The sequence below is a fragment of the Bos grunniens genome, chromosome 11 (assembly GCF_055505025.1).
Source record: "Bos grunniens cultivar Pamir isolate PY7600 chromosome 11, Bosgru_T2T1.0, whole genome shotgun sequence".
Taxonomy (NCBI): Eukaryota; Metazoa; Chordata; class Mammalia; order Artiodactyla; family Bovidae; genus Bos; species Bos grunniens.
This window is the reverse complement of record NC_141175.1, coordinates 45811551-45832818: the sequence shown is the minus strand read 5'-3', so window position 1 is coordinate 45832818 and position 21268 is coordinate 45811551. Positions and strand designations below refer to the sequence as shown.

The 21268-nt window shown below is 37.7% G+C and overlaps 1 protein-coding gene across 19 annotated transcripts in view; it reads right to left on the bottom strand.

Moving 5' to 3' along the window:
* Nucleotides 1-21268, bottom strand: part of WDPCP (WD repeat containing planar cell polarity effector) — a 516387-nt gene that overhangs the window by 364881 nt on the left and 130238 nt on the right. For 17 of the 19 annotated variants that reach the window (XR_015136725.1, XR_015136727.1, XR_015136726.1 and 14 more), the window contains exon 1: nucleotides 21044-21255. The exons of the other annotated variants lie outside the window; for them this stretch is intronic. The gene's annotated coding sequence lies outside the window, so the exon portion shown is untranslated. Of the gene's footprint in view, nucleotides 1-21043; nucleotides 21256-21268 lie in introns of those variants that run through there. 19 annotated transcript variants of the gene reach the window in all.

Below are 21268 nucleotides of genomic sequence, written 5' to 3'. Positions count from 1 at the left end.
CCAAGACTCACTCATGAAGAAACAGAAAATCTGAACAGACCTATAACTAGTAAGTAGTTATCAATAATAAAATCTCCCAACAAAGAAAAGTCCTGGACCTGACAGATTCAAAGGTTAATTCACCAAACATTTGAAGAACTAATACTAATCCTTCTCAAAATTGAAGAAAATACTAATCCTTCCCCAAAATTGAAGAAAAGGAAACACTTAACAAATTCAATGAGGCTAGCATAACCCTGATAATAAAGCCATGCAGAGATACTACAAGAAAACTACAGACCAGTATCTGTCATGAATATTGATGCGAAAACCCTTACGAAACACTAGCAAACAGAATTCAACAGAATATTAAAAGGTTAACACCAGGACAAAGTAGGATTTATTACTGGAATGCAAGGATTGTTTGACTGATGTAATGCACATTTACGTAATATAGAAAAAAGTACATAATTGTCTCAATTGATGCAGAAAAAGCATTTGACAAATTTTAAAACCCTTGAATTATAAAAACACTCAACAAAGTAGAAATAGAAGGAAACTACTTCAAATAAAAAAGTCGTATATGGAAAACCCACAGCAAATATACACAATAGTGCAAGACTAAAAGCTTTCCCTCTAAAATCAGAAACAAGGTAAGCATGCCCACTTTTACCATTTCTATTCAACATAGTACTGGAAGTTCTAGCCAGAACAATTAGGTATGAAAATGAAATAAAAAGCATCCAAATTGGAAAGGAAGAAATAAAGTAATCTGTTTGCAAATATGATCTCATACGGAGAAAACTCTAAATACTCCAGAATAGAAAACTGTCTGAATAAATGAATTCAGCAAAGTAACAGGATACAAAGTCAACAGGCAAAAATTAGTTGTGTTTCAACACATCAACAATGAAGAATCTGAAAAGGAAATTACAAAATCAATGCCATTTACAATGGCATCAAAAAGAATACTTAGGAATTAAGAAAGCAAAAGACATGTTCAATGAAACAACAATGCTGAAAGAAATGAAAAGAAGACAAATAAATGGAAACACATCTCACAGTCATGGATTGGAAGATTTAATATAGGCAATGTCAATACTACCCAAAACAACCTCTAGGTACTACAGATTCAACACAACCCCTATTAAGGTAGGAGGTACATGGACTCCCCTCCCCTGAGGGTAAAGCAACTGGAGATTCATTCTCTATTGACTGAAACTCCAAGACAAGAAAAGTAGGGCAATTAAGGGAAGAGGCTAGACCCTGCACAGAACACTTATTTCTCGTTCCTGAAGTCAGGAGACCTCCTAACCACACAAGTGCAGAAAACGTTCCTTGGAGGCCAAAGGGGAGTTATGTCAAGGGATGTTCTACTCAGATGCCTTTTCAGTAAAATCCATCTCGGCTAAGAGATGCATGTGCATACATGGGAGGATCCTGAGATATACCAAATATGGACTGTGAACCAGGTAAATCAAAATGTTTGGTCAAAGGAAGCTGGGAAGAAATACCCCAGAACAGTAATTCTAACTGCCTCGAGGGCATGACCCAGTGACTCACTCTCTCTCTCCCCCTCTCTCTCCCCCTCTCTCTCCCCCTCCCTCTCCCCCTCCCTCCCTCCCTCTCTCCCTCTCCCTCCCTCTCCCCCTCTCCCTCTCTCTCTCTCCTCCTTGCAGTCTTTTGGGTCCGCAGGCACTCATGCCTTGAGGATGTATTTTCCTTTATTTTTTAAATAAAACAGAGTTGTAACACGGAGCTGTAACACTGTCCGAGAGCTGTGATGCGCCAAGGGCTTTAACATCTGTCGCTTCAAATTTTTGCTGTGATGAGACAGAACCAATGAAATTACACACTCCCCTGACAGTTCTTAATCTCAAAACTTATTACCAAGCTAGAATAATTCAAACAGTGCAGCACTGGCATAAAAACAGCTATATAAACCAACAGAATAGAATAGAAAGCCCAGAAATAAACTGTCACATATAATGTCAAATTTTTGACAAATGTGCCAAGACCATTCAGTGGGGAAAAGGACAAGTCCTTTTAACAAATGGTTCTGGCGAAACATGGTATTTATGGGCAAAAGAATGAAGTTGGACCCTTACTTAAAACCATATATAAAAATTAACTCAGAATGGATTAAGGACTTAAACCTAAGAGACCTAAAACAATAAAAGTCTTAGAAAAAATACAGGGACAAAAGCTTCACCACATTGGACCTGGCAACAATTTCTTTGATATGATAGCAATGGCACAGAAAACAGAGAACTTGAAGTTAATGAAAAATTTTAAATTTGGGGCATCAAAGGACACTATCCTTAGTAAAATAACGCATTACTTAAAAAAAATCATCCATTAATACATGATCCATTCAGTGTGCAAGACAGGCCTATGGATTTTAATGTAACAGAATAGGAAATATTCAATGATATTTTTTCCGGTTACACTTTGCAAATAACCTTTGAGAAACTACCACTTGTATAGTTTTAACTTAGTATCAAAGATGAATATTACCTGAAACAGTTATTTAAAATACTACACCTTAAAAAAAAAAAAAGAAAGAAAACAGGCTAACTGTCCAGAGATCTACAGAGTAAAAAGGCAACCCACACAATTAGAGAAAATATTCACAAACCATATGCCTGATAAGGTATTAAGATAGAGAATATATAGAGAAGTTCTAAAACTCAACATCAGAAAAACCAAACAATCAGATTTTTAAAAATGGGCAAAGGATTTTAGTAGACATTTCTCTAAAGAAGATATAGGAGTGGCCAATAGGCACATGAAAAGATATTCAAACCACTAATCATTAAGAAAATGCTAATCAAAACTACAAGGAGATACCACTCCATAGCTATTAGAATGGGTACTACAAAAAACAGAAAAAAAAAGTGTTGGCAAGGATACTGAAAATCAGAACCTGTGCAATGTTGATGGGAATGTAAAACGGTGCAGCTGCTAATGGAAATATGGCAGTTCCTCAAAAAATTAAAAGTAGAGTTACCATATAATCCAGGAATTCTACTACTGGATATATACCTTACAGAGCTGAAAGCAGGGTCTCTAAGAGATATTTCTACACCCATGTTTGGTGCAGGGCGGTGTGCACACACTCAATCGTGTCCAACTCTTTGCAGCCTAATGGGCTCCTCTGTCCATGGAATTTTCCAGGCAAGAATACTGGAGCAGGTTGCCATTTCCTTCTCTGGGGATTGAACCTATGTCTCCTGCATTGCAGGCTGATTCTTTACCTCTGAGTCACCACTACACCCATGCTATGTAAAGCTCATATTGCTACTTGAGTAGATACCTAAGCCAACAGTCTCCAAGTATTACTTTGCTAGTTTCAATTAAAGGGAATCAGATTACAAACCTGTTACACAAAAAAGCCTTAAAGCTTAACTGTATTTCATTAAGGAAAACATTAAAATGAATTATTTTTATCTAGATGCATACAACTTTTATATACACTATAGATAAAATTAACAGGAGATTAAGTAACTTCATAGAGTAAAAGTATAAAATCTTCTAAGTTCCAAAATACCTGCAGTATAAAGAGCCAACATTCAAGTTTAGGGATCTAAAACTTAACACTCCTTTAATAGCTCTGCTGGAAGTTGTTAGAATGGTATTTCAAGTATTTTCTCTAATTTGAATTAAACATTACCTAAAAAATGCTAAGCTGGGGAAAAAAATGCTAAGAACATCTCCAAATCCAGCCTAACAGTTCAATGCTCTATTGTTTGCTGCTTCAACAAAATGAATGCTTACAACGAATTCAGAAACCACCTGGAGATGCAAACTCACAATGAAACTGCAATGGCAAATTATGCTACTTGACATTAGTTATTACTAGAGATGGCTCTCCAAGAAGGCAGAGAAGACAGACAACCTTATTATTAGTATAACTGGAAATGTGCTGATACTTCCACCTATTTCTCTCTTCCAACATATATTACCTGTGAAATGTTCATCATTGACGCATTCCTTCATCCGATTAACAATGAGAAAAGGAAAGTGAAAGTGTTACTTGCTCAGTCCTGTCCTACTCTTTGCGACCCCATGAAGTGTAGCCCTCCAGGCTCCTCTGTCCATGGGATTCTCCAGGCAAGAATAATGGAGTGGGTTGCCATTGCCTTCTCCAGAGGATCTTCTCGACCCAGGGATCAAATTCAGGTCTCCCACATTGCAGGCAGATTCTTTACCATCTGAGCCACCAGGGAAACCTGATTAACAAGGGGAACCAACTCTAAAGACAGTAAGGCCTGTGACCCACCAGACAGGGGACTACGACTGTGTATCTGGGCTGGCGGAGGGGCACACATGTTTGTAGCCTTACTGGAGTATGGCGATGTCCTATCCTGCTAAAAGACTGTGACGAGAATTCTGCTTACAAAAGTTCTTCCTTGTAAATTCACTGTAAATCAAGGACAGAAATTATGAGATTTTAAGAACAACAACAGGGGAAAATATTTTTCTCTTAGCAGCTAGTAGAAGAATTCATTTAGTGGAATTACAGAAATTTTAAATAAGGGTTCAAGGTGAAAGTTAATACTCTGAGAAACTATATTTGGGGAATAATGCATACCTACTCTATATGAGAAAAGGAGATCTCATTTGCTCCTCAGAAAGAGAGGGGGAGCCAGAGGCAGCTGCTGTATGCTGTCCCACAGGAGCCATTCAGGCACTTGTAAGCCCAATGTTTAGTAAAGAATTTAATGTAAGCCACACTCTTCCAGCAAATTACATAATGAAATATTTATTCCAATTATGGTCAAGACTGATCTCAGAAAATGTTACTTTCTACTTTCTACTGACAAATGTAAAATCATCTAACTGTCAGACCAACTCACTTGCAGCAAGTCACTTTCTTCCTTTATTAAATACATACACACAAAAGTTTGTGAAGTGTAAGAAGTTCACTGAAGGAATACCATTCCTTTTATCATACTCCTAACTTTATAAATAACATCATTTTAAGCCCACTTTGCGCCACTTTAATATAAATTAAGCAATGAGAAATAGCATTATCATGATTCATGTGATTTTAAACATTTACACTTTATTATCACTGCACCTTTCTAACCTTAACTTTTAGTAATCTCTCTTTCAAATACATTCTATATTTCTCAGTTTTTTTTTACAATATTCCTCAAAATTTAATGTCACTGCAATAATTTAAAATGAAACCATACTTTTTCTGAAAACCAAGTCAGTCTTATTTGACTGACTGGTTTCACAATTAGACTATACAGCAGCATTTTATCCAAAACAGAAAATTCAATCAGCAAATAAGCCACCTCAAGATGATGACAAATATATATATAAAAGAGGTGACAATATAAAACCATTTGATTTAAAATACTGTTTTGGAAAGGGGATACTGAAATAATATTGTAATTTTTCCTAACACTTGCATAGCATATTGACTTGAAGTAACCCTAAATAAAAGGCAAAAATCTTAGTAAAGCTTTGAAAGACTACTACTACTACTACTAAGTCACTTCAGTCGTGTCCGATTCTGTGCGACCCCATAGATGGCAGCCCACCAGGCTCCCCCATCCCTGGGATTCTCCAGGCAAGAACACTGGAGTGGGTTGCCATTTCCTTCTCCAATGCAGGAAAGTGAAAAGTGAAAGTGATGGGTAGTAAATTCTTTTATAAGTCAGGTGGTTTTCAATTGTTTGCTTTTAGCTGAACTGAAGAACAGCCTGAATGAGTTAACTGGTTAACAGATCACTGAAAGTAACTTCTCATGATAAGCTACCATGTTATTTTGTGCTGCAAATGACATGGAAAAAGTCCAAAGAACCCCCATCTTCTTATTTATCTGAAGATGGTTTCTAAGCACTTACATCGGTAATTCTGGAAAATACAAATAAATCTGAAACTAAATCTAGTTTCATTCTACCTAATACTCCTCCACAGGTACAAAAACTAATGAGAGCAGAAAAGGTCCCATCCATTAAGAGATACATTTCCATTAAAAGTTTACTTTTAATATTTAATAATTATCTAAATTTGTAACATTTGCTTTGATAAATTGACTTACAGCCATCAGTGGCAGATTAAAAAAACTTAGTTTCAATTTACAGTCACAGTTTTGCTGAAGAAGTATGATGACAATGATCATGAATAGACATTTTAGCATTAAAATATAATAAAGTAAGATACAATTATGTCAGAAGAATGTACTGGAAGTTTGAGATTAAGGATGTATAGAAACCTCAACTTTTGACTGTCAAAGAGAGATTTACCTATTTTTAAAATGGATGATTCTAGAAGAATATTTAGATTCCACTATATACTTTTTGAAGAACAATATTAACAATTTAGTTTAAAAATCATTTATAATATATTGTAAAGGAAATTATAACCTTTACAGCTATATAAACATGGTATATTTTAGATGTTAATTTTTAAATGTGTGAGGGAATATGGAGGTGTTTTGTTTTCTGTTTTTAATATAAGATCTTAGTTTTCTTAGTTTTCTTAGCAAGAAGCCCTCAGACAAGTCACAACCTCTGAACTGAGTTTCTTAACTTGTAAAATGATGATGGTAATCACTCACTCTACCTTAGGGTTAAATTTTATATATGTAATAGTACATATATATATTCACTATGTGTATATGTATACACATATATATATATGCTTTCTGTTAAATGCAAAACAATATGATTAAATTTATGACGGCCTAGAAAAATAACACCCACATTAATTTTGAGTCCTTCTTATAGGAAATAGTTGAAGGAAGACATCACATGACAAATCTCAGCTGTAAGTCATGAAAACTTGATTCATTTCCAGGTTCTATATATTAAATTGAACATATAAGTAAGTAAATTCCTTATGCGTCACAATTCTTTAAACTTGGCAAAGTATGGGAGAGTTATTATAAAACTAGGCTTGGGAACTAAGGCACTAAAATGTCCAGCTAAAAAGGAACAAAGGCCTTAGATGTAGAAGCAGTGTTGTAGAGAGCCATCCTTACTCAGTGAATCCCATCTTTTGGGGACAGTTTGCAACTTCCTATCTTAACAATGAGCACTTTGCAACATAAATTCTAAGGTCTGTCTTAGAAAAGTACAACCTTCCAAAAATGAACCAAGAAGAAATAGAAGGCATGAACAGACCAATCACAAGCACCAAAATTGAAACTATAATAAAAAATCTTCCAACAAACAAAAGCCCAGAGCCAGATGGCCTCACAGGCAAATTCTACCAAAAGTTTAGACAAGAGCTAACATCTATACTGCTCAAACTCTTTCAGAAAATTGCAAAGGAAAACTCCCAAACTCATTCTATGAAGCCACCATCACCCTGATACCAAAACCAGACAAAGATACCACAAAAAGAGAAAATTACAGGCCAATATCACCAATGAACACAGATGCAAAAATCTTCAACAAAATTCTAGCAAACAGAAGCCAACAGCACAATAAAAGGATCATATACCATGATCAAATGGTTTTGTCCCAGGGATGCAAAGATTCTTCAATATATGCAAATCAATGTGATACACCATATATCAACTCAAAGATTAAAAACCACATGATCATCTCAACAGATGCAGAAAAAGGTTTTGACAAAATTCAACACCCATTTATGATAAAAACTCTCTAGAAAGTAGGCATAGAAGGAACAACATATAAAAGTTCAATATAATAAAGGTCACATACAACAAACCCACAGAAACATTATTCTCAATGGTGAAAAACTGAAAGCATTTCCTCTAAGAACAGGGACAAGACAAGGGAGTTCACTCTTGCCACTGTTATTCAACATAGTTTTGGTGGTCCTAGCCACAGCAACCAGAGAAGAAAAAGAAACACAAGGAATTCAGATCAGAAAAGAAGAAGCAAAACTCTATCTGCAGATGACATGATACTATACACAGAAAACCCTAAAGATTCCACCAGAAAATTACTAGAGCTAATTTTACTACAATCAATGAATACAGTAAAGTTGCAGGATATAAAGTAACACAGGATATCCCTTGTATTCCTATATGCTAACAATGAAAAATCAGAAAGAGAAGTCAAGGAAGGAATCCCATTCACCACTGCAACAAAAATAATAAAATACCCAGGGATAAACCTACCTAAAAAGACAAAAGAGCTGATATAGAAAACTGTAAGAAACTGATGACAGAAATCAAGGATGACACAAACAGACAGAGAGACACACCATGTTCTTGGATTGGAAGAATCAATACCATAAAAATGACTATACTACCTAAAGGAACCTAGAAAGTCAATGCAATCCCTGTCAAACTACCAATGGTATTTTTTACAGAACTAGAACAAAAAATTTCACAATTTGTATGAAAACACAAAAGATTCCTGAGAAGAAATAAGTTGGAGTAGTCAACCTTCCTAACTTCAGACTATACTACAAAGCCACAGTCATTACAACTCTGTCGTATTAGAACAAAAACAGAAATACAGACCAATGGAACAAGATAGAAAACACGGAGATAAACCCATGCATGTATGGGCACCTTCTCTTTGACAAAGGAGCCAAGGATATACAATACAGAAAAGACAGCCTCTTCATAAGTGGTACTGGGAAAACTGGACTGTTAAATGTAAAAGAATGAAACTAGAACACTTTCTAACACCATACACAAAAATAAATTCAAAATGGATTAGATTTAAGTGTAAGGCCAGAAACTACACAGGCAGTACACTCTTTGACATACATCACAGCAAGATCCTCTTTGACCCACCTCTTAGAATAAAGAAAATAAAAACAAAAGTAAACAAATGGGACTTAATTAAACTTAAAATTTAATTAAAATTAAACTTTCCTTTTGCACAGCAAAGGACAGAAACAAGACTAAAGAACAACCCTCAGAATGGGAGAAAATAACTGCAAACAAAACAACTGACAAAGGATTAATTTACAAAATATACAAGCAGCTCATGCAACTCAATACCAGAAAAACAAATAACACAATAAAAAAACAGGCAGAAGACCTAAACAGACATATCTCCAAAGAAAACATACAGATGGCCAACAAATAAAAAGATGCTCAACACTGCTCATTATCAGAGAAATGCAAATCAAAACTACAATGAAGTTATAACCAGTCAGAATTGTCATCATTAAAAAATCTACAAACAAATAAATTCTGGAGAGAATGCAGAGAAAAAGAAACCCTCTTGCACTGTTGGTGGGAATGTAAATTGATACAGCCACTATGGAGAGTAGTATGGTGATTGTTTAAAAAACTAGGAATACAACTGCCATATGACCCAACAATCCACAATGTGCCTATAGTGGTGACTAGGCACATACCCTGAGAAAACTGTTAAGAGACACATGTACCCTAATGTTTGTTGCAGCACTTTTTACAGTATCTAGAACATGGAAGCAACCTAGATGTCCATGAACAGATGAAGAGATACAGAAACTGTGGTACATATATGCAATGGAATATTACTCGGGCATAAAAAAGGCACACATTCGAGTCAGTCCTAATGAGGTGAATGAACCTGGAGCCCATTATCCAAAGTGAAGTAAATCAGAAAGGGAAACACAAAACTGTGTATAACGTGTATGAAATCTAGAAAGATGGTACTGATTAACTTATCTGCAGGGCAGCAATGGAGACAGACATACAGAACAGGCTTGTGGACACAATGAGGGAAGGAGAGCATGGGACAAACAGAGAGATAGCATGGAAACACATACATTACCACATGTAAAACAAATAGCAAATGAGGATTTGCTATGTGAAACAGGGAGCTCAAACCAGTGTTCTCTGACAACCTAAAGAGGCGGACTGGGGAGAGAGAAGGGAGGGGGTTCAGGAGGGAGAGGACATATGTATACCTGTGGCTGATCTGTGTTGAGCCCAACACAATATTGCAGAGCAATTATCCTCCAATATTGTATTTTGTTCTATTCTTCTCAATATTGTACAATTATAATCTTTGATAATTTTTTTTAAAAAGGGGAAAAAGTAACTAAATGAAGCAATGTCAAATAAAACGCAAAAGAAATTATACCCAAAATATTAGAAATTATCATTTTAACTAATATATAAATATAAATATATATTTGCAAATTATGTTGTACTAGCCTGGTCACTGTTGGGAAGTAAGTCATAACAGACCTGAATATTGAGATACTTGTCAGAAAACTTGGATCAACTATTTAAGCCATACCTTTGTAGCCTATTGTATCATTTGTTATATTATCAGAAATAAACAAAAAATGGCAGCCTTAAACTGTAGGATCCAAATGAAGACCAGGTGTGATGAAGTCTGTATTATTCCTTTTACTGGGAAAAATTATGTAATTATAATGCTAGTAAATGCCCATAATTATGATTTGAGACAATGTACTGAATTATCAAAAATATTATAAAGATTAAACATTATCATTATTAAAAATTCTAAGGTCTACAGAAAGGTTATTAAACAAGTAAGCATAATATATGCCCATTCTGTGGGACTCGATTTATTTCTCATTTGTTGTATGGAGTATGGAGCCAACCATACTCTCCAAGCAAACCAAGCATGCTAGATAATAAATACATTATACTGGAACAAAAGATCATTTTAAGTATACATTTTATCATCTAAACTAGCCTTAATTCTACCTATAGCTTAAGTCTGATAATTTAGCTGAATGATTTGCTAAACAAATTAACAATAAGCTATTTATCAAAACATGATAATAAATTTTTACTAAATTATCAAAATACATCTGGGAAATTTCTGATATTCTCAGTATTTCACAACTTCTTCCAAATATTTTCCAATATTATTTGCATTTACAAAATTTCTGTTTAGCAGGAAAAGTTTGGAGGGTTTAGGTTCTTTAAGCCAAGATTAGTCTTCCAACTCCACAATGGCAATTTTAAAGGCATTTTTTTTGTTCCTATTGTGAGAAAGGTATCATGTTGTGTTCCATGAGGCATTTACAGATGTATAAGACACAGTCTCTGAACTCGAGGAAATATCAGTCTAATAACCGATACAGAAAAGCTGAAAGGAAGCTACAGGGACTTCCCTGGTGGTTCAATGGTTAAGAATTCACCTCACAATGCAGGAGACACAGGTTCAATCCTTGGATGGGGACTAAGGTCTCACATTCCTCAGAGTAACTAAGCCCACAGGCTACAACTAGAGTCCATGCAACACAACAAAAGATCCCGTATGATGCAATGAGGATTCCATGTCTTGCAACTAAGACCAGATGCAGCCAAAAAAATTATAACTAATATACAGTAAACACCACCAAAATTCTACAATTAAAATTTTACTATATGATATTTTCTCACATTACTATATTTGCTTTGAAAGTGAAAGTCGCTCAGTCATGCTGACTCTCTGCAATCCCATGGTCTATAGCCTGCCAGGCTCCTCTGTCCATAGAATTCTCCAGGCAAGAATACTGGAGTGGATAGCCATGCCCTTCTCCAGGGGATCTTCCCAACCTAGGAATCGAACCTGTGTCTCTTGAGTCTCCTGTACTGGCAGGTGGATTCTTTGCCACTATGCCACCTAGCAGCAGAGAAATACTTCCCTTCTGGATTCTGGTTCTCTATTATTATTAATTAGAGTGAAGGCCCAAAAGCACTGATGAGGAGACAGGTTCCAGCTGTGGCCTCAGGTTCTGTAGCCATGGTTCAGTTCAGTTTAGTTCAGGCGCTCAATCGTGTCCAACTCTTTGAGACCCCATGAATCGCAGCACGCCAGGTCTCCCTGTCCATCACCAACTGCCAGAGTTCAATCAAACTGACATCCATCAAGTAGGTGATGCCATCCAGCCATCTCATCCTCTGTCGTCCCCTTCTCCTCCTGCCCCCAATCCTTCCCAGCATCAGAGTCTTTTCCAATGAGTCAACTCTTCGCATGAGGTGGCCATAGTACTGGAGTTTCAGCTTTAGCTTCATTCCTTCCAAAGAAATCCCAGGGCTGATGTCCTTCAGAATGGACTGGTTGGATCTCCTTGCAGTCCAAGGGACTCTCAAGAGTCTTCTCCAACACCACAGTTCAAAAGCATCAATTCTTCGGCGCTCAGCTTTCCTCACAGTCCAACTCACACATCCATACATCACTACTGGAAAAACCATAGCCTTAATGAGACGGACCTTTGTTGGCAAAGTAATGTCTCTGCTTTTTTAATATGCTATCTAGGTTCGTCATAACTTTTCTTCCAAGGAGTAAGCGTCTTTTAATTTCATGGCTGCAGTCACCATCTGCCGTGACTTTGGAGCCCAAAAAAATAAAGTCTGACACTGTTTCCACATTTCCCCATCTATTTCCCATGAAGTGATGGGACCAGATGTCATGATCTTCGTTTTCTGAATGTTGAGCTTTAAGCCAATTTTTTCACTCTCCTCTTTCACTTTCATTGAGAGGCTCTTTAGTTCTTCACTTTCTGCCATAAGGGTGGTGTCATCTGCATATCTGAGGTTATTGATATTTCTCCCGGCAGTCTTGATTCCAGCTTGTGCTTCTTCCAGCCCAGCATTTCTCATGATGTACTCTGCATATACGTTAAATAAGCAGGGTGACAATATACAGCCTTGACGTCCTCCTTTTCCTATTTGGAACTAGTCTGTTGTTCCATATCCAGTTCTAACTGTTGCTTCCTGACCTGCATATAGGTTTCCCAAGAGGCAGGTCAGGTGGTCTGGTATTCCCATCTCTCTCAGAATGTTCCACAGTTATTGTGATCCACACAGTCAAAGGCTTTGGCATAGTCAGTAAAGCCTAAATACATGTTTTTCTGGAACTCTCTTGCTTTTTCGATGATCCAGCGGATGTTGGCAACTTGATCTCTGGTTCCTCTGCCTTTTCTAAAACCATCTTAAACATCTGGAAGTCCACAGTTCATGTATTGCTGAAGCCTGGCTTGGAGAATTTTGAGCATTACTTTACTAGTGTGTGAAATGAGTGCAATTGTGTGGTAGTTTGAACATTCTTTGGCATTGCCTTTCTTTGGGATTGGAATGAAAACTGACCTTTTCCAGTCCTGTGGCCACTGCTGAGTTTTCCAAATTTGCTGGCATATTGAGTGCAGCACTTTCACAGCATCATCTTTCAGGATTTGAAATAGCTCCACTGTAATTCCGTCACCTCCACTAGCTTTGTTCATAGTGATGCTTTCTAAGGTCGACTTGACTTCACATTCCAGTTGTCTGGCTCTAGGTGACTGATCACACCATCATGATTATGTTGGTCATGAAGATCTTTTTTGTATAGTTCTTCTGTGTATTCTTGCTATGGCAGGTATGCCCTTTTTGAAGAGGATTCCATCCAAGCTCTGGGAAGAAGGACTCTCTCTCAGTCTTTCTTCCTTGTCCAAGTAGTAAGAGCTGTTCTTTTGCAACTGCTACTTCTGGGACCTTTAAAGTATGAGCTCTTTAACCTCTTTTAATAGTTAACCACCTCTCCTTGTTCTGGTTAACAATTCATCATATTAAATTTTCAAATAACCAGTATAGGTCTCTCTCCTGACTGAACTCAGAATACTGTCAAGGATATTCACTGTACAGCTTTTCTGCATGTTTGAAAATGTTGGGGGAGAGAGGAAACAGGGAGACATATTTTCAAAGATGGGCAAAATGTTAATAATTATTAAAGCTGCATGATGGACTGAAAAATTACAGTCTTTTCATTTTGCTTATGTTTGCAAATTTTTGTAATAGATTTTAAGTGGTGGGGGTGGTGGGAAAGCTTCATATACACCAAAGCATTTGGAGAGAGCCTGGCAGAATGGATTTTAACAGGCAGAAATAGAGTCTGAGAGTCCAGGTGAGAAAAAGCACACTAAAGGTGGAGGCAGAATACTGTAGGACTTGTTCGTTGCTTGTTTGAGCAACAGCAAGTAAACTGGCTAAAGTAAAGGTGTATAATGCAAATGAATATCTTTGCTGAGATCTTTTTTCCTCCTCTTTAACCTTCACTTCAATGTTAGTTCTTCATATTCAATTGCTTCCCCCCCCACACTTATACTTATTCTCCAAAATCTAGCTCTCACCCACTCTTCAACACCCCTTATTAATCATAAATTGATCCATTTAGAGTCTCTTCATACATCTTAATTTTTTTTAACAATGAGCATAATTATTAAATATCTATTTTGGACATATTTATGAGAAAATGTAATTATGCTTGTGCTCATATAGCAGGATTTTTTACATGTAAAGTCATTAGCAGTGATATAAGACATGTTTTCATAATCTCTAGTTAGTAGGGGATAAGAGAAAATATTGATTTATTATTTTTATTATTATTGAATAACTTATGACTTTTATGATTGTAAAATACATCTGTACCCACAAGAGTGAGTATATGTGTGTCAACACATTATCTCCAGGAAGGAGTTGGTAATATTCTTTGTTAAGCTGAGTAGCTGACTGACTGAAGCTGAGTACTGAATTGGACAAACAGTAAAATTAATACTCCACCAATACATTTAAAGCACACTTATGCTATTCCCCAGTGACATCTCTCTCTCTCCTTCATGAGGAATGACAAAAATCACAAAATTTGACTTCAAAAAGCATTTTTGTTTAATCCAAACTGAAAATATTATAAAGTATAAAACCAGCTATACATGTAAAAAGAACTCATAATAGAGATAACATAATAGAGAGCACATATACTATGTAAATAAATATCATGATTCATAAAAAGCACATATGAACATGCACCTGTTGCACACATTAAAACGTACAAACACCCCAAGTGAGTTCCTTTCTCCCTTAACCTTCATTATCGGCAGGGTGTGAACCAAGTGGCACGTGCTCTTCTATCTACTTAGAATGCGACGGGACATAGGTGTTTTGCTGTACCTCACTGTGCACACTGTTTGCTGAACCCACAGTAGGCAAGGCATGAGCTAAGAGGCTGGAAGAAGAAGCGAGGAGCTGTAGTTCTGCAGACATGCTTATTCTCTCCTGGCTGACACAGCAGTTGCAGCAGCAGTCATAACCTAAACTTTTCTCCTGGCTGACACAGAAGCAGACTTAACATAACCATAATGGAGTCCACAAGAGCTTTCCAGATGGAGCTTATGCATGCTTACAGAACAAAAGAAGCCCATGGCCAAGCGAGTACCTTGTAAGGCGCGTGCACAGTGCTCTAAGTGATCTCAGCTGTTACATAACCATTATTTACAAAATGTGGAGAGAGAGAGAGAGCCTGAATACCACCATTGGCTAATTTGCTCTTTCCCTATAATAGGTGTTCCAGAACAGTAGAGAGCAGAAGACAGATATCATCTGTGTCACTCAGGCAATGACTATGCTTTCCTATCCCCTCCTGATGATGCCACCTTGCACGTGCTAGGTTTCACTCATGACCTAGGACAATGCATTGTTTGTAAACTTTGCACACAACTGTTAATTATGAATTTTTCCAGAAAAATCAGCAATGATTAAAACAAGAACTAGGTTTCTCTCTTGCCTCACACAGGACTCCTACTGTGTAGTTAGAATCACTGACAGTGATGTCCTCCATAGGGTATACACATGGGCAGAAGAAATGCCTCCACAAAGATATGCTACAGCTGCTCCTGCTCTAGAAGATGCCTTGCTAATCCACTAAGTTTTGGAAGCCATGCCATAGAACTTTGGGTGATAACAAAAACGTATACTATTCTGTCACCTGTGGCTACTGAGCACTTGAAATATACCTGGTGGACTGAGAAATAGTTTTTAAATTAATTTTACATTCACATATAGTTGACAAACGATATTATGTTAGTTTCAGGTGTACTACATAGTGACCTGATATTTGCATACCTTGTGGAATGATCATGATGAGCCTAGTAAACATCTGTCTCCATACAAAGGTATTACAGTATTACTGACAATATTCTTAATGTTCTGTATTACATCCCATGGTTTACCTATTATATAACTAGAGATCTGCACATTTTAATCCCCTACACCTATTTTATCCACCTGTTTATCCCCTCCCTTTTGGAAACTACCTGTTTGTTCTCTCGCTGTTTTGTTTTGCTGTTTAGATTCCATATATAAGTGACAGCATGGGGTATTTGTCCTTCTCTGACTTATGGACTGAGTATAATACTCTCTAGATCAATTCATATTGACAGAATTGTCAAGATTTATCTTTTTTATGGCTAAGTATTATTCATATATCACATTTTCTTTTCCCATTAGTCTGCACTGGATAGTTAGGTTGCTTTCATACCTTGGCTACTGTAAATTATGCTGCAATGAACATTGGAGGGCATGTGTCTTTTTGAATTGGTTTTTCTGTTTTCTTTAGGTGAACACCCAGAAGTGAAACTGCTGGATCATATGGCAGCTCTACTTTTATTTTTTAAAGAATCTCAAAGCTGTTTTCCATAGGGACTGCATCTATTTACAATCCCACCAAGACAGCTTAGCAATATTTTTTGGTTGAGTCCCCTCATGCAAGGGAAACAAAAGAAAAATAAACAAATGAGACTACATCAACTGAAAAGCTTTTGCACAGCAAAGGAAACCATCAAAAATACAAAACAGCAGCCTACCAAAAGTGAGAAGATATTTGCAAATATATTTCCAATAAGGAGTTAATATCCAAAATATATAAAAACTCATACAACTTAAAAAATGCAAACAACTCAATTAAAAAATGGACAGAGGACTTGAATTGAAATTTTTCCAAAGAAGATGAACAGATGGCCAAAAGACACATGAAAAGATGCTTAATTATCAAGGAAACACAAATCGAAACCACAATGGGATACAAATTCACATCTGTCCCAATGGTTATTATCAACAAAACAACAAATAACAAGTGTTGGTGAGGATACAGAGAAAAGGGAATGCTTGGGCACTAATTTTATTTAATTTTTAATTAATTTGAATGTAATAGCCAAATAACAACAAAATTCCAGGCTTAGTTTGTTAAAAATAGAGCCTTAACACACGTATGTTTCAGTCAGTTCAGTCGCTCAGTCATGTCCGACTCTTTGTGACCCCATGGACTGCAGCACGCCCAGTTTCCCTGTCCATCACCATCTGCTGGAGCTTGCTCAAATTCATGTCCATCAAGTCAGTGATGCCATCCAACCACCTCATCCTCTGTCATCCCCTTCTCCTCCTGCCTTCAATCTTGTCCAGCATCAGGGTCTTTTCCAATGGTTCAGCTCTTCGCATCAGGTGGCCAAAGTACTGGAGTTGCAGCTTCAACATCAGTCCTTCCAATGAATATTCAGGACTGATCTCCTTTAGGATGAACTGGTTGGATCTCCTTGCAATCCGAGGGACTCTCAAGAGTCTTCTCCAACACCACAGTTCAAAAGCATCAATTCTTCAGCGCTCAGCTTTCTTTATAGTCCAATTCTCACATCCATACATGACTACTGGAAAAACCATAGCTTTCACTAGACGTACCTTTGTTGGCAAAGTAATGTCTGTTTTTTAATATAATGTCTAGGTTGGTCATAGCTTTTCTTCAAAGGAGCAAGCATCTTTTAGTTTCATGACTGGAATCACCTTCTGCAGTGATTTTGGAGCCCCCCAAAATAAAGTCTTGCACTGTTTCCATTGTTTCCCCATCTATTTGCCATGAGTGATGGGACCAGATGCCATGTTCTTAGCTTTCTGAATGTTGAGGTTTAAGCCAACTTTTTCACTCTCCTCTTTCACTTTCATCAACAGGCTCTTTAGTTCTTCTTTGCTTTCTGCCATAAGGGTGGTGTCATCTGCATATCTGAGGTTATTGATATCTCTCCTGGCAATCTTGACTCTGGCTTGTGCTTCATCCAGCCTGGCACTTCACATGATGTAGTCTGCATATAAGTTAAATAAGCAGGGTGACAATATACAGCCTTGACGTCCTCCTTTTCCTATTTGGAACCAGTCTGTTGTTCCATGTCCAGTTCTAACTGTCGCTTCCTGACCTGCATACAGGTTTCTCAAGAGGCAGGTCAGGTATTTCCATCTCTTTCAGAATTTTCCAGTTTGTTATGACCCACACAGTCAAAGGCTTTGGCATAGTCAATAAAGCAGAAATTGATGTTGTTCTGGAACTTTCTTGCTTTTTCGATGATCCAACAGATTTTTGCTATTTGATCTCTGGTTCCTCTGCCCTTTCTAAATCCAGCTTGAACAACTGGAGGTTAATGGTTCAAGAACTGATGAAGCCTGGCTTGGAGAATTTTGAGCATCACTTTGCTAGCATGTGAAATGAGTGCAACTGTGCAGTAGTTTGAACATTCCTTGACATTGCCTTTCTTTGGAATTGGAATGAAGACTGACCTTTTCCAGTCCTGTGGTCACTGCTGATTTTTCCAAATGTGCTGGCATATTGAGTGCAGTACTTTCACAGCATCATCTTTTAGGATTTGAAATAGCTCAAATGGAATTCCATCACCTCCACTAGCTTTGTTTGTAGTGATGCTTCCTAAGGCCCACTTGACTTCGCATTCCAGGATGTCTGGCTCTAGCTGAGTGATCACACCATCATGGTTATCTAGGTCATAAAGGTCTTTTTATATAGTTCTTCTGTGTATTCTTGCCACCTCTTCTTAATATCTTCTGCTTCTGTTAGGTCCATACCGTTTCTGTCCTTTATTATGTTCATCTTTGCATGAATTGTTCCTTTGGTATCTCTAATCTTCTGAAGAGATCTCTAGTCTTTCCCATTCTATTATTTTCCTCTATTTCTTTGCATTGTTCACTGAGGAAGGCTTTCTTATCTCTCCTTGCTATACTTTGGAACTCTGCATTCAAATGGATATATCTTTCCTTTTCTCCTTTGCCTTTAGCTTCTCTTCTTTTCTCAGCTATTTGTAAGGCCTCCTCAGACAATCATTTTGCCTTTTTGCATCTCTTTTTCTTGGGGATGGTCCTAATCACTGCCTCCTGTATAATGTCACGAGCCTTCATCCACATTTCTTCAGGCACTCTATCAGATCTATTCCCTTAAATCCATTTCTCACTTCCACTGTATAATCACAAGGGATTAGATTTAGGTCATACCTGAATGGTCTAGTGGTTTTCCCTATGTTCTTCAATTTAAGTCTGAATTTGGCAATAAAGTAAGGTCATGATCTGAGCCACAGTCAGCTCCCGGTCTTATTTTTGCTGACTGTATAGAGCATCTCCATCTTTGGCTGCAAAGAATATAATCAATCTGACTTCAGTATATATCATCTGGTGATGTCCATGTGTAGAGTCTTCTCTTCTGTTGTTGGAAGAGGGTGTTTGTTATGACCAGTGGGTTTTCTTGGCAAAAATTCTGTTAGCATTTGCCCTGCTTCACATTTTGTACTCCAAGGTCAAATTTGCCTGTTACTCCAGGTGTTCCTTGACTTCTTACTTTTGCATTCCAGTCCCTTATAATGAAGAGGACATCCTTTTTGGGTATTAGTTCTAGAAGGTCTTGTAGGTCTTCATGTTTGCAAGATGTTAAATGTCAAAACACTACCTGCAACGCTGCAAATGTGGTTCTACCTCCTCTACCCTCGCTGCCTGGAACATCTGTTTGTTCTCATTCAGACAGCACCTCTTTTGTGAAACTGTGGCAACCCAGAGTGACTAACATGCTACCTAACTACTACTAACCAGGTCACACCATGGTGTCATTACTGGTTTACACATCTGTGTTCCCTGCTAAACTGGGAGCTCTAAAAAGGCAGCAACTGTGTATTACTAATATCTGGAGAATCTCAGGGACGGGGGAGCCTGGTGGGCTGCCGTCAATGGGGTCGCACAGAGTCGGACACGTCTGACGTGACTTAGCAGCAGCAGCAGGTCCTAACAGAATGCCACACCTAAAATTCTTGCTCTATGCTCTCCTGGCCAGTTTATTACAACAGTCTTCATTTAACCAATCCATACTCTCCACTACTCTACTATTTGAAAACTCATAATCCCATCCATAATCAACATCTTAGAATTGGAGAAATTATAGGTCATATTATTATTATCTGTACCAAAGGATGTAGTGTTTTACTTCTACATACAATTGCTCAGTACATACAATTGTAGAATAGTGAAAACGATGCATATTAGAAACTCAGGTTCTCTAAAGACAAATAACAAGGCAGCAGACACTGGGGTCTGGAATTCAGGACTAGACACAAACTTGAGAATGTATGACACAGAGGCGGCATTTTCAAACTAGCAATTCATGAATTAGATCACTAAGGAATTAAGTGCAGACAGAATACAGGTATTCCAAGGTTAAGAGACAGAGGCGGAAAAAGAATTCGCAAAGAACACTGAGAAGGAGCAACCAATGACAGAGAAAACCAGGAAATAGTTGTCTGAAAACCAGGTGAATAGTTACTTACGAAAGAGAGTCATTAAGCTATGATAAACACTATTGATAGCTCAAATTAGAAAGTAAGATTCTATTTCTTTTCCATAATAGCAAACCCTGCAAAACTGAGGAAAGAAAAACTGAAACATACCACTTGCATTCAATTACCAATGAACAGAGTAAAATTGAAAGATACCTCTTAGCATTTAATTAGCAATGCAATCAGAGGTTAAACCAATGTTATCTAATATTGATATTTATTTCACACACATGCTATTCTAGAGCATTACATCTTAATACCACATGCAACAAGCTTTCAGAGAGCACAATTTTATTGGGCAGCATTAATTTCAAACGAAAACCTCGTTAAGTTGTTTTACCAGCTGAGACCCCCAATTAACAATCAGAGGTTGTTGACTGCAACAACCTGCAAACAATTATGCACTTTCGCATAATTTAAAGCTCAAGATGGTTTAAAGAGCATCGAGTTTCCAAAATAGAACGGACAAAAGTAACAACATTCCCGGAGGACTTAAGAGAAAAAGACTGTGCACACCAGGAAGGGACGGGCTCATTTCCCAAAAAGCAGAAGCTCAATATTTTTCACGTATCTTGAAAAAAGCTGTATCTTACAGCAGGGGCATGGCACGAACTTCAGGGCCCTCCACAATACCTTCTCCCTAACAGTGCGCGGAGACAGGTACTGGCGAGCAGAAGAGCTGTACCTGGGTCCATAAAGGCAACGCGAGACGGCGTACAACCGCAAACCAGACCCTAGGGTCTAGCCTCGGGCTGGGACTCACCTGTCTCCTGAGTGTGGAAGATGCGCAGCCCCCAGCCGCCTCTGACAAGGCGTCCCCGCAAACCCCTCACCACGCCACGGTACACTACGAGAGCTAGGGTCCTCTGGTTAGAGAAGAAGGACCCTGGAGGACGCGACGCGTTCGCTACGTCCTTTCGGTCTCAGAGATGCCGCACCACGCATCCCTTATGAACTCTTCAGCGGCTCCAGCATGAGCGCGCTCTCC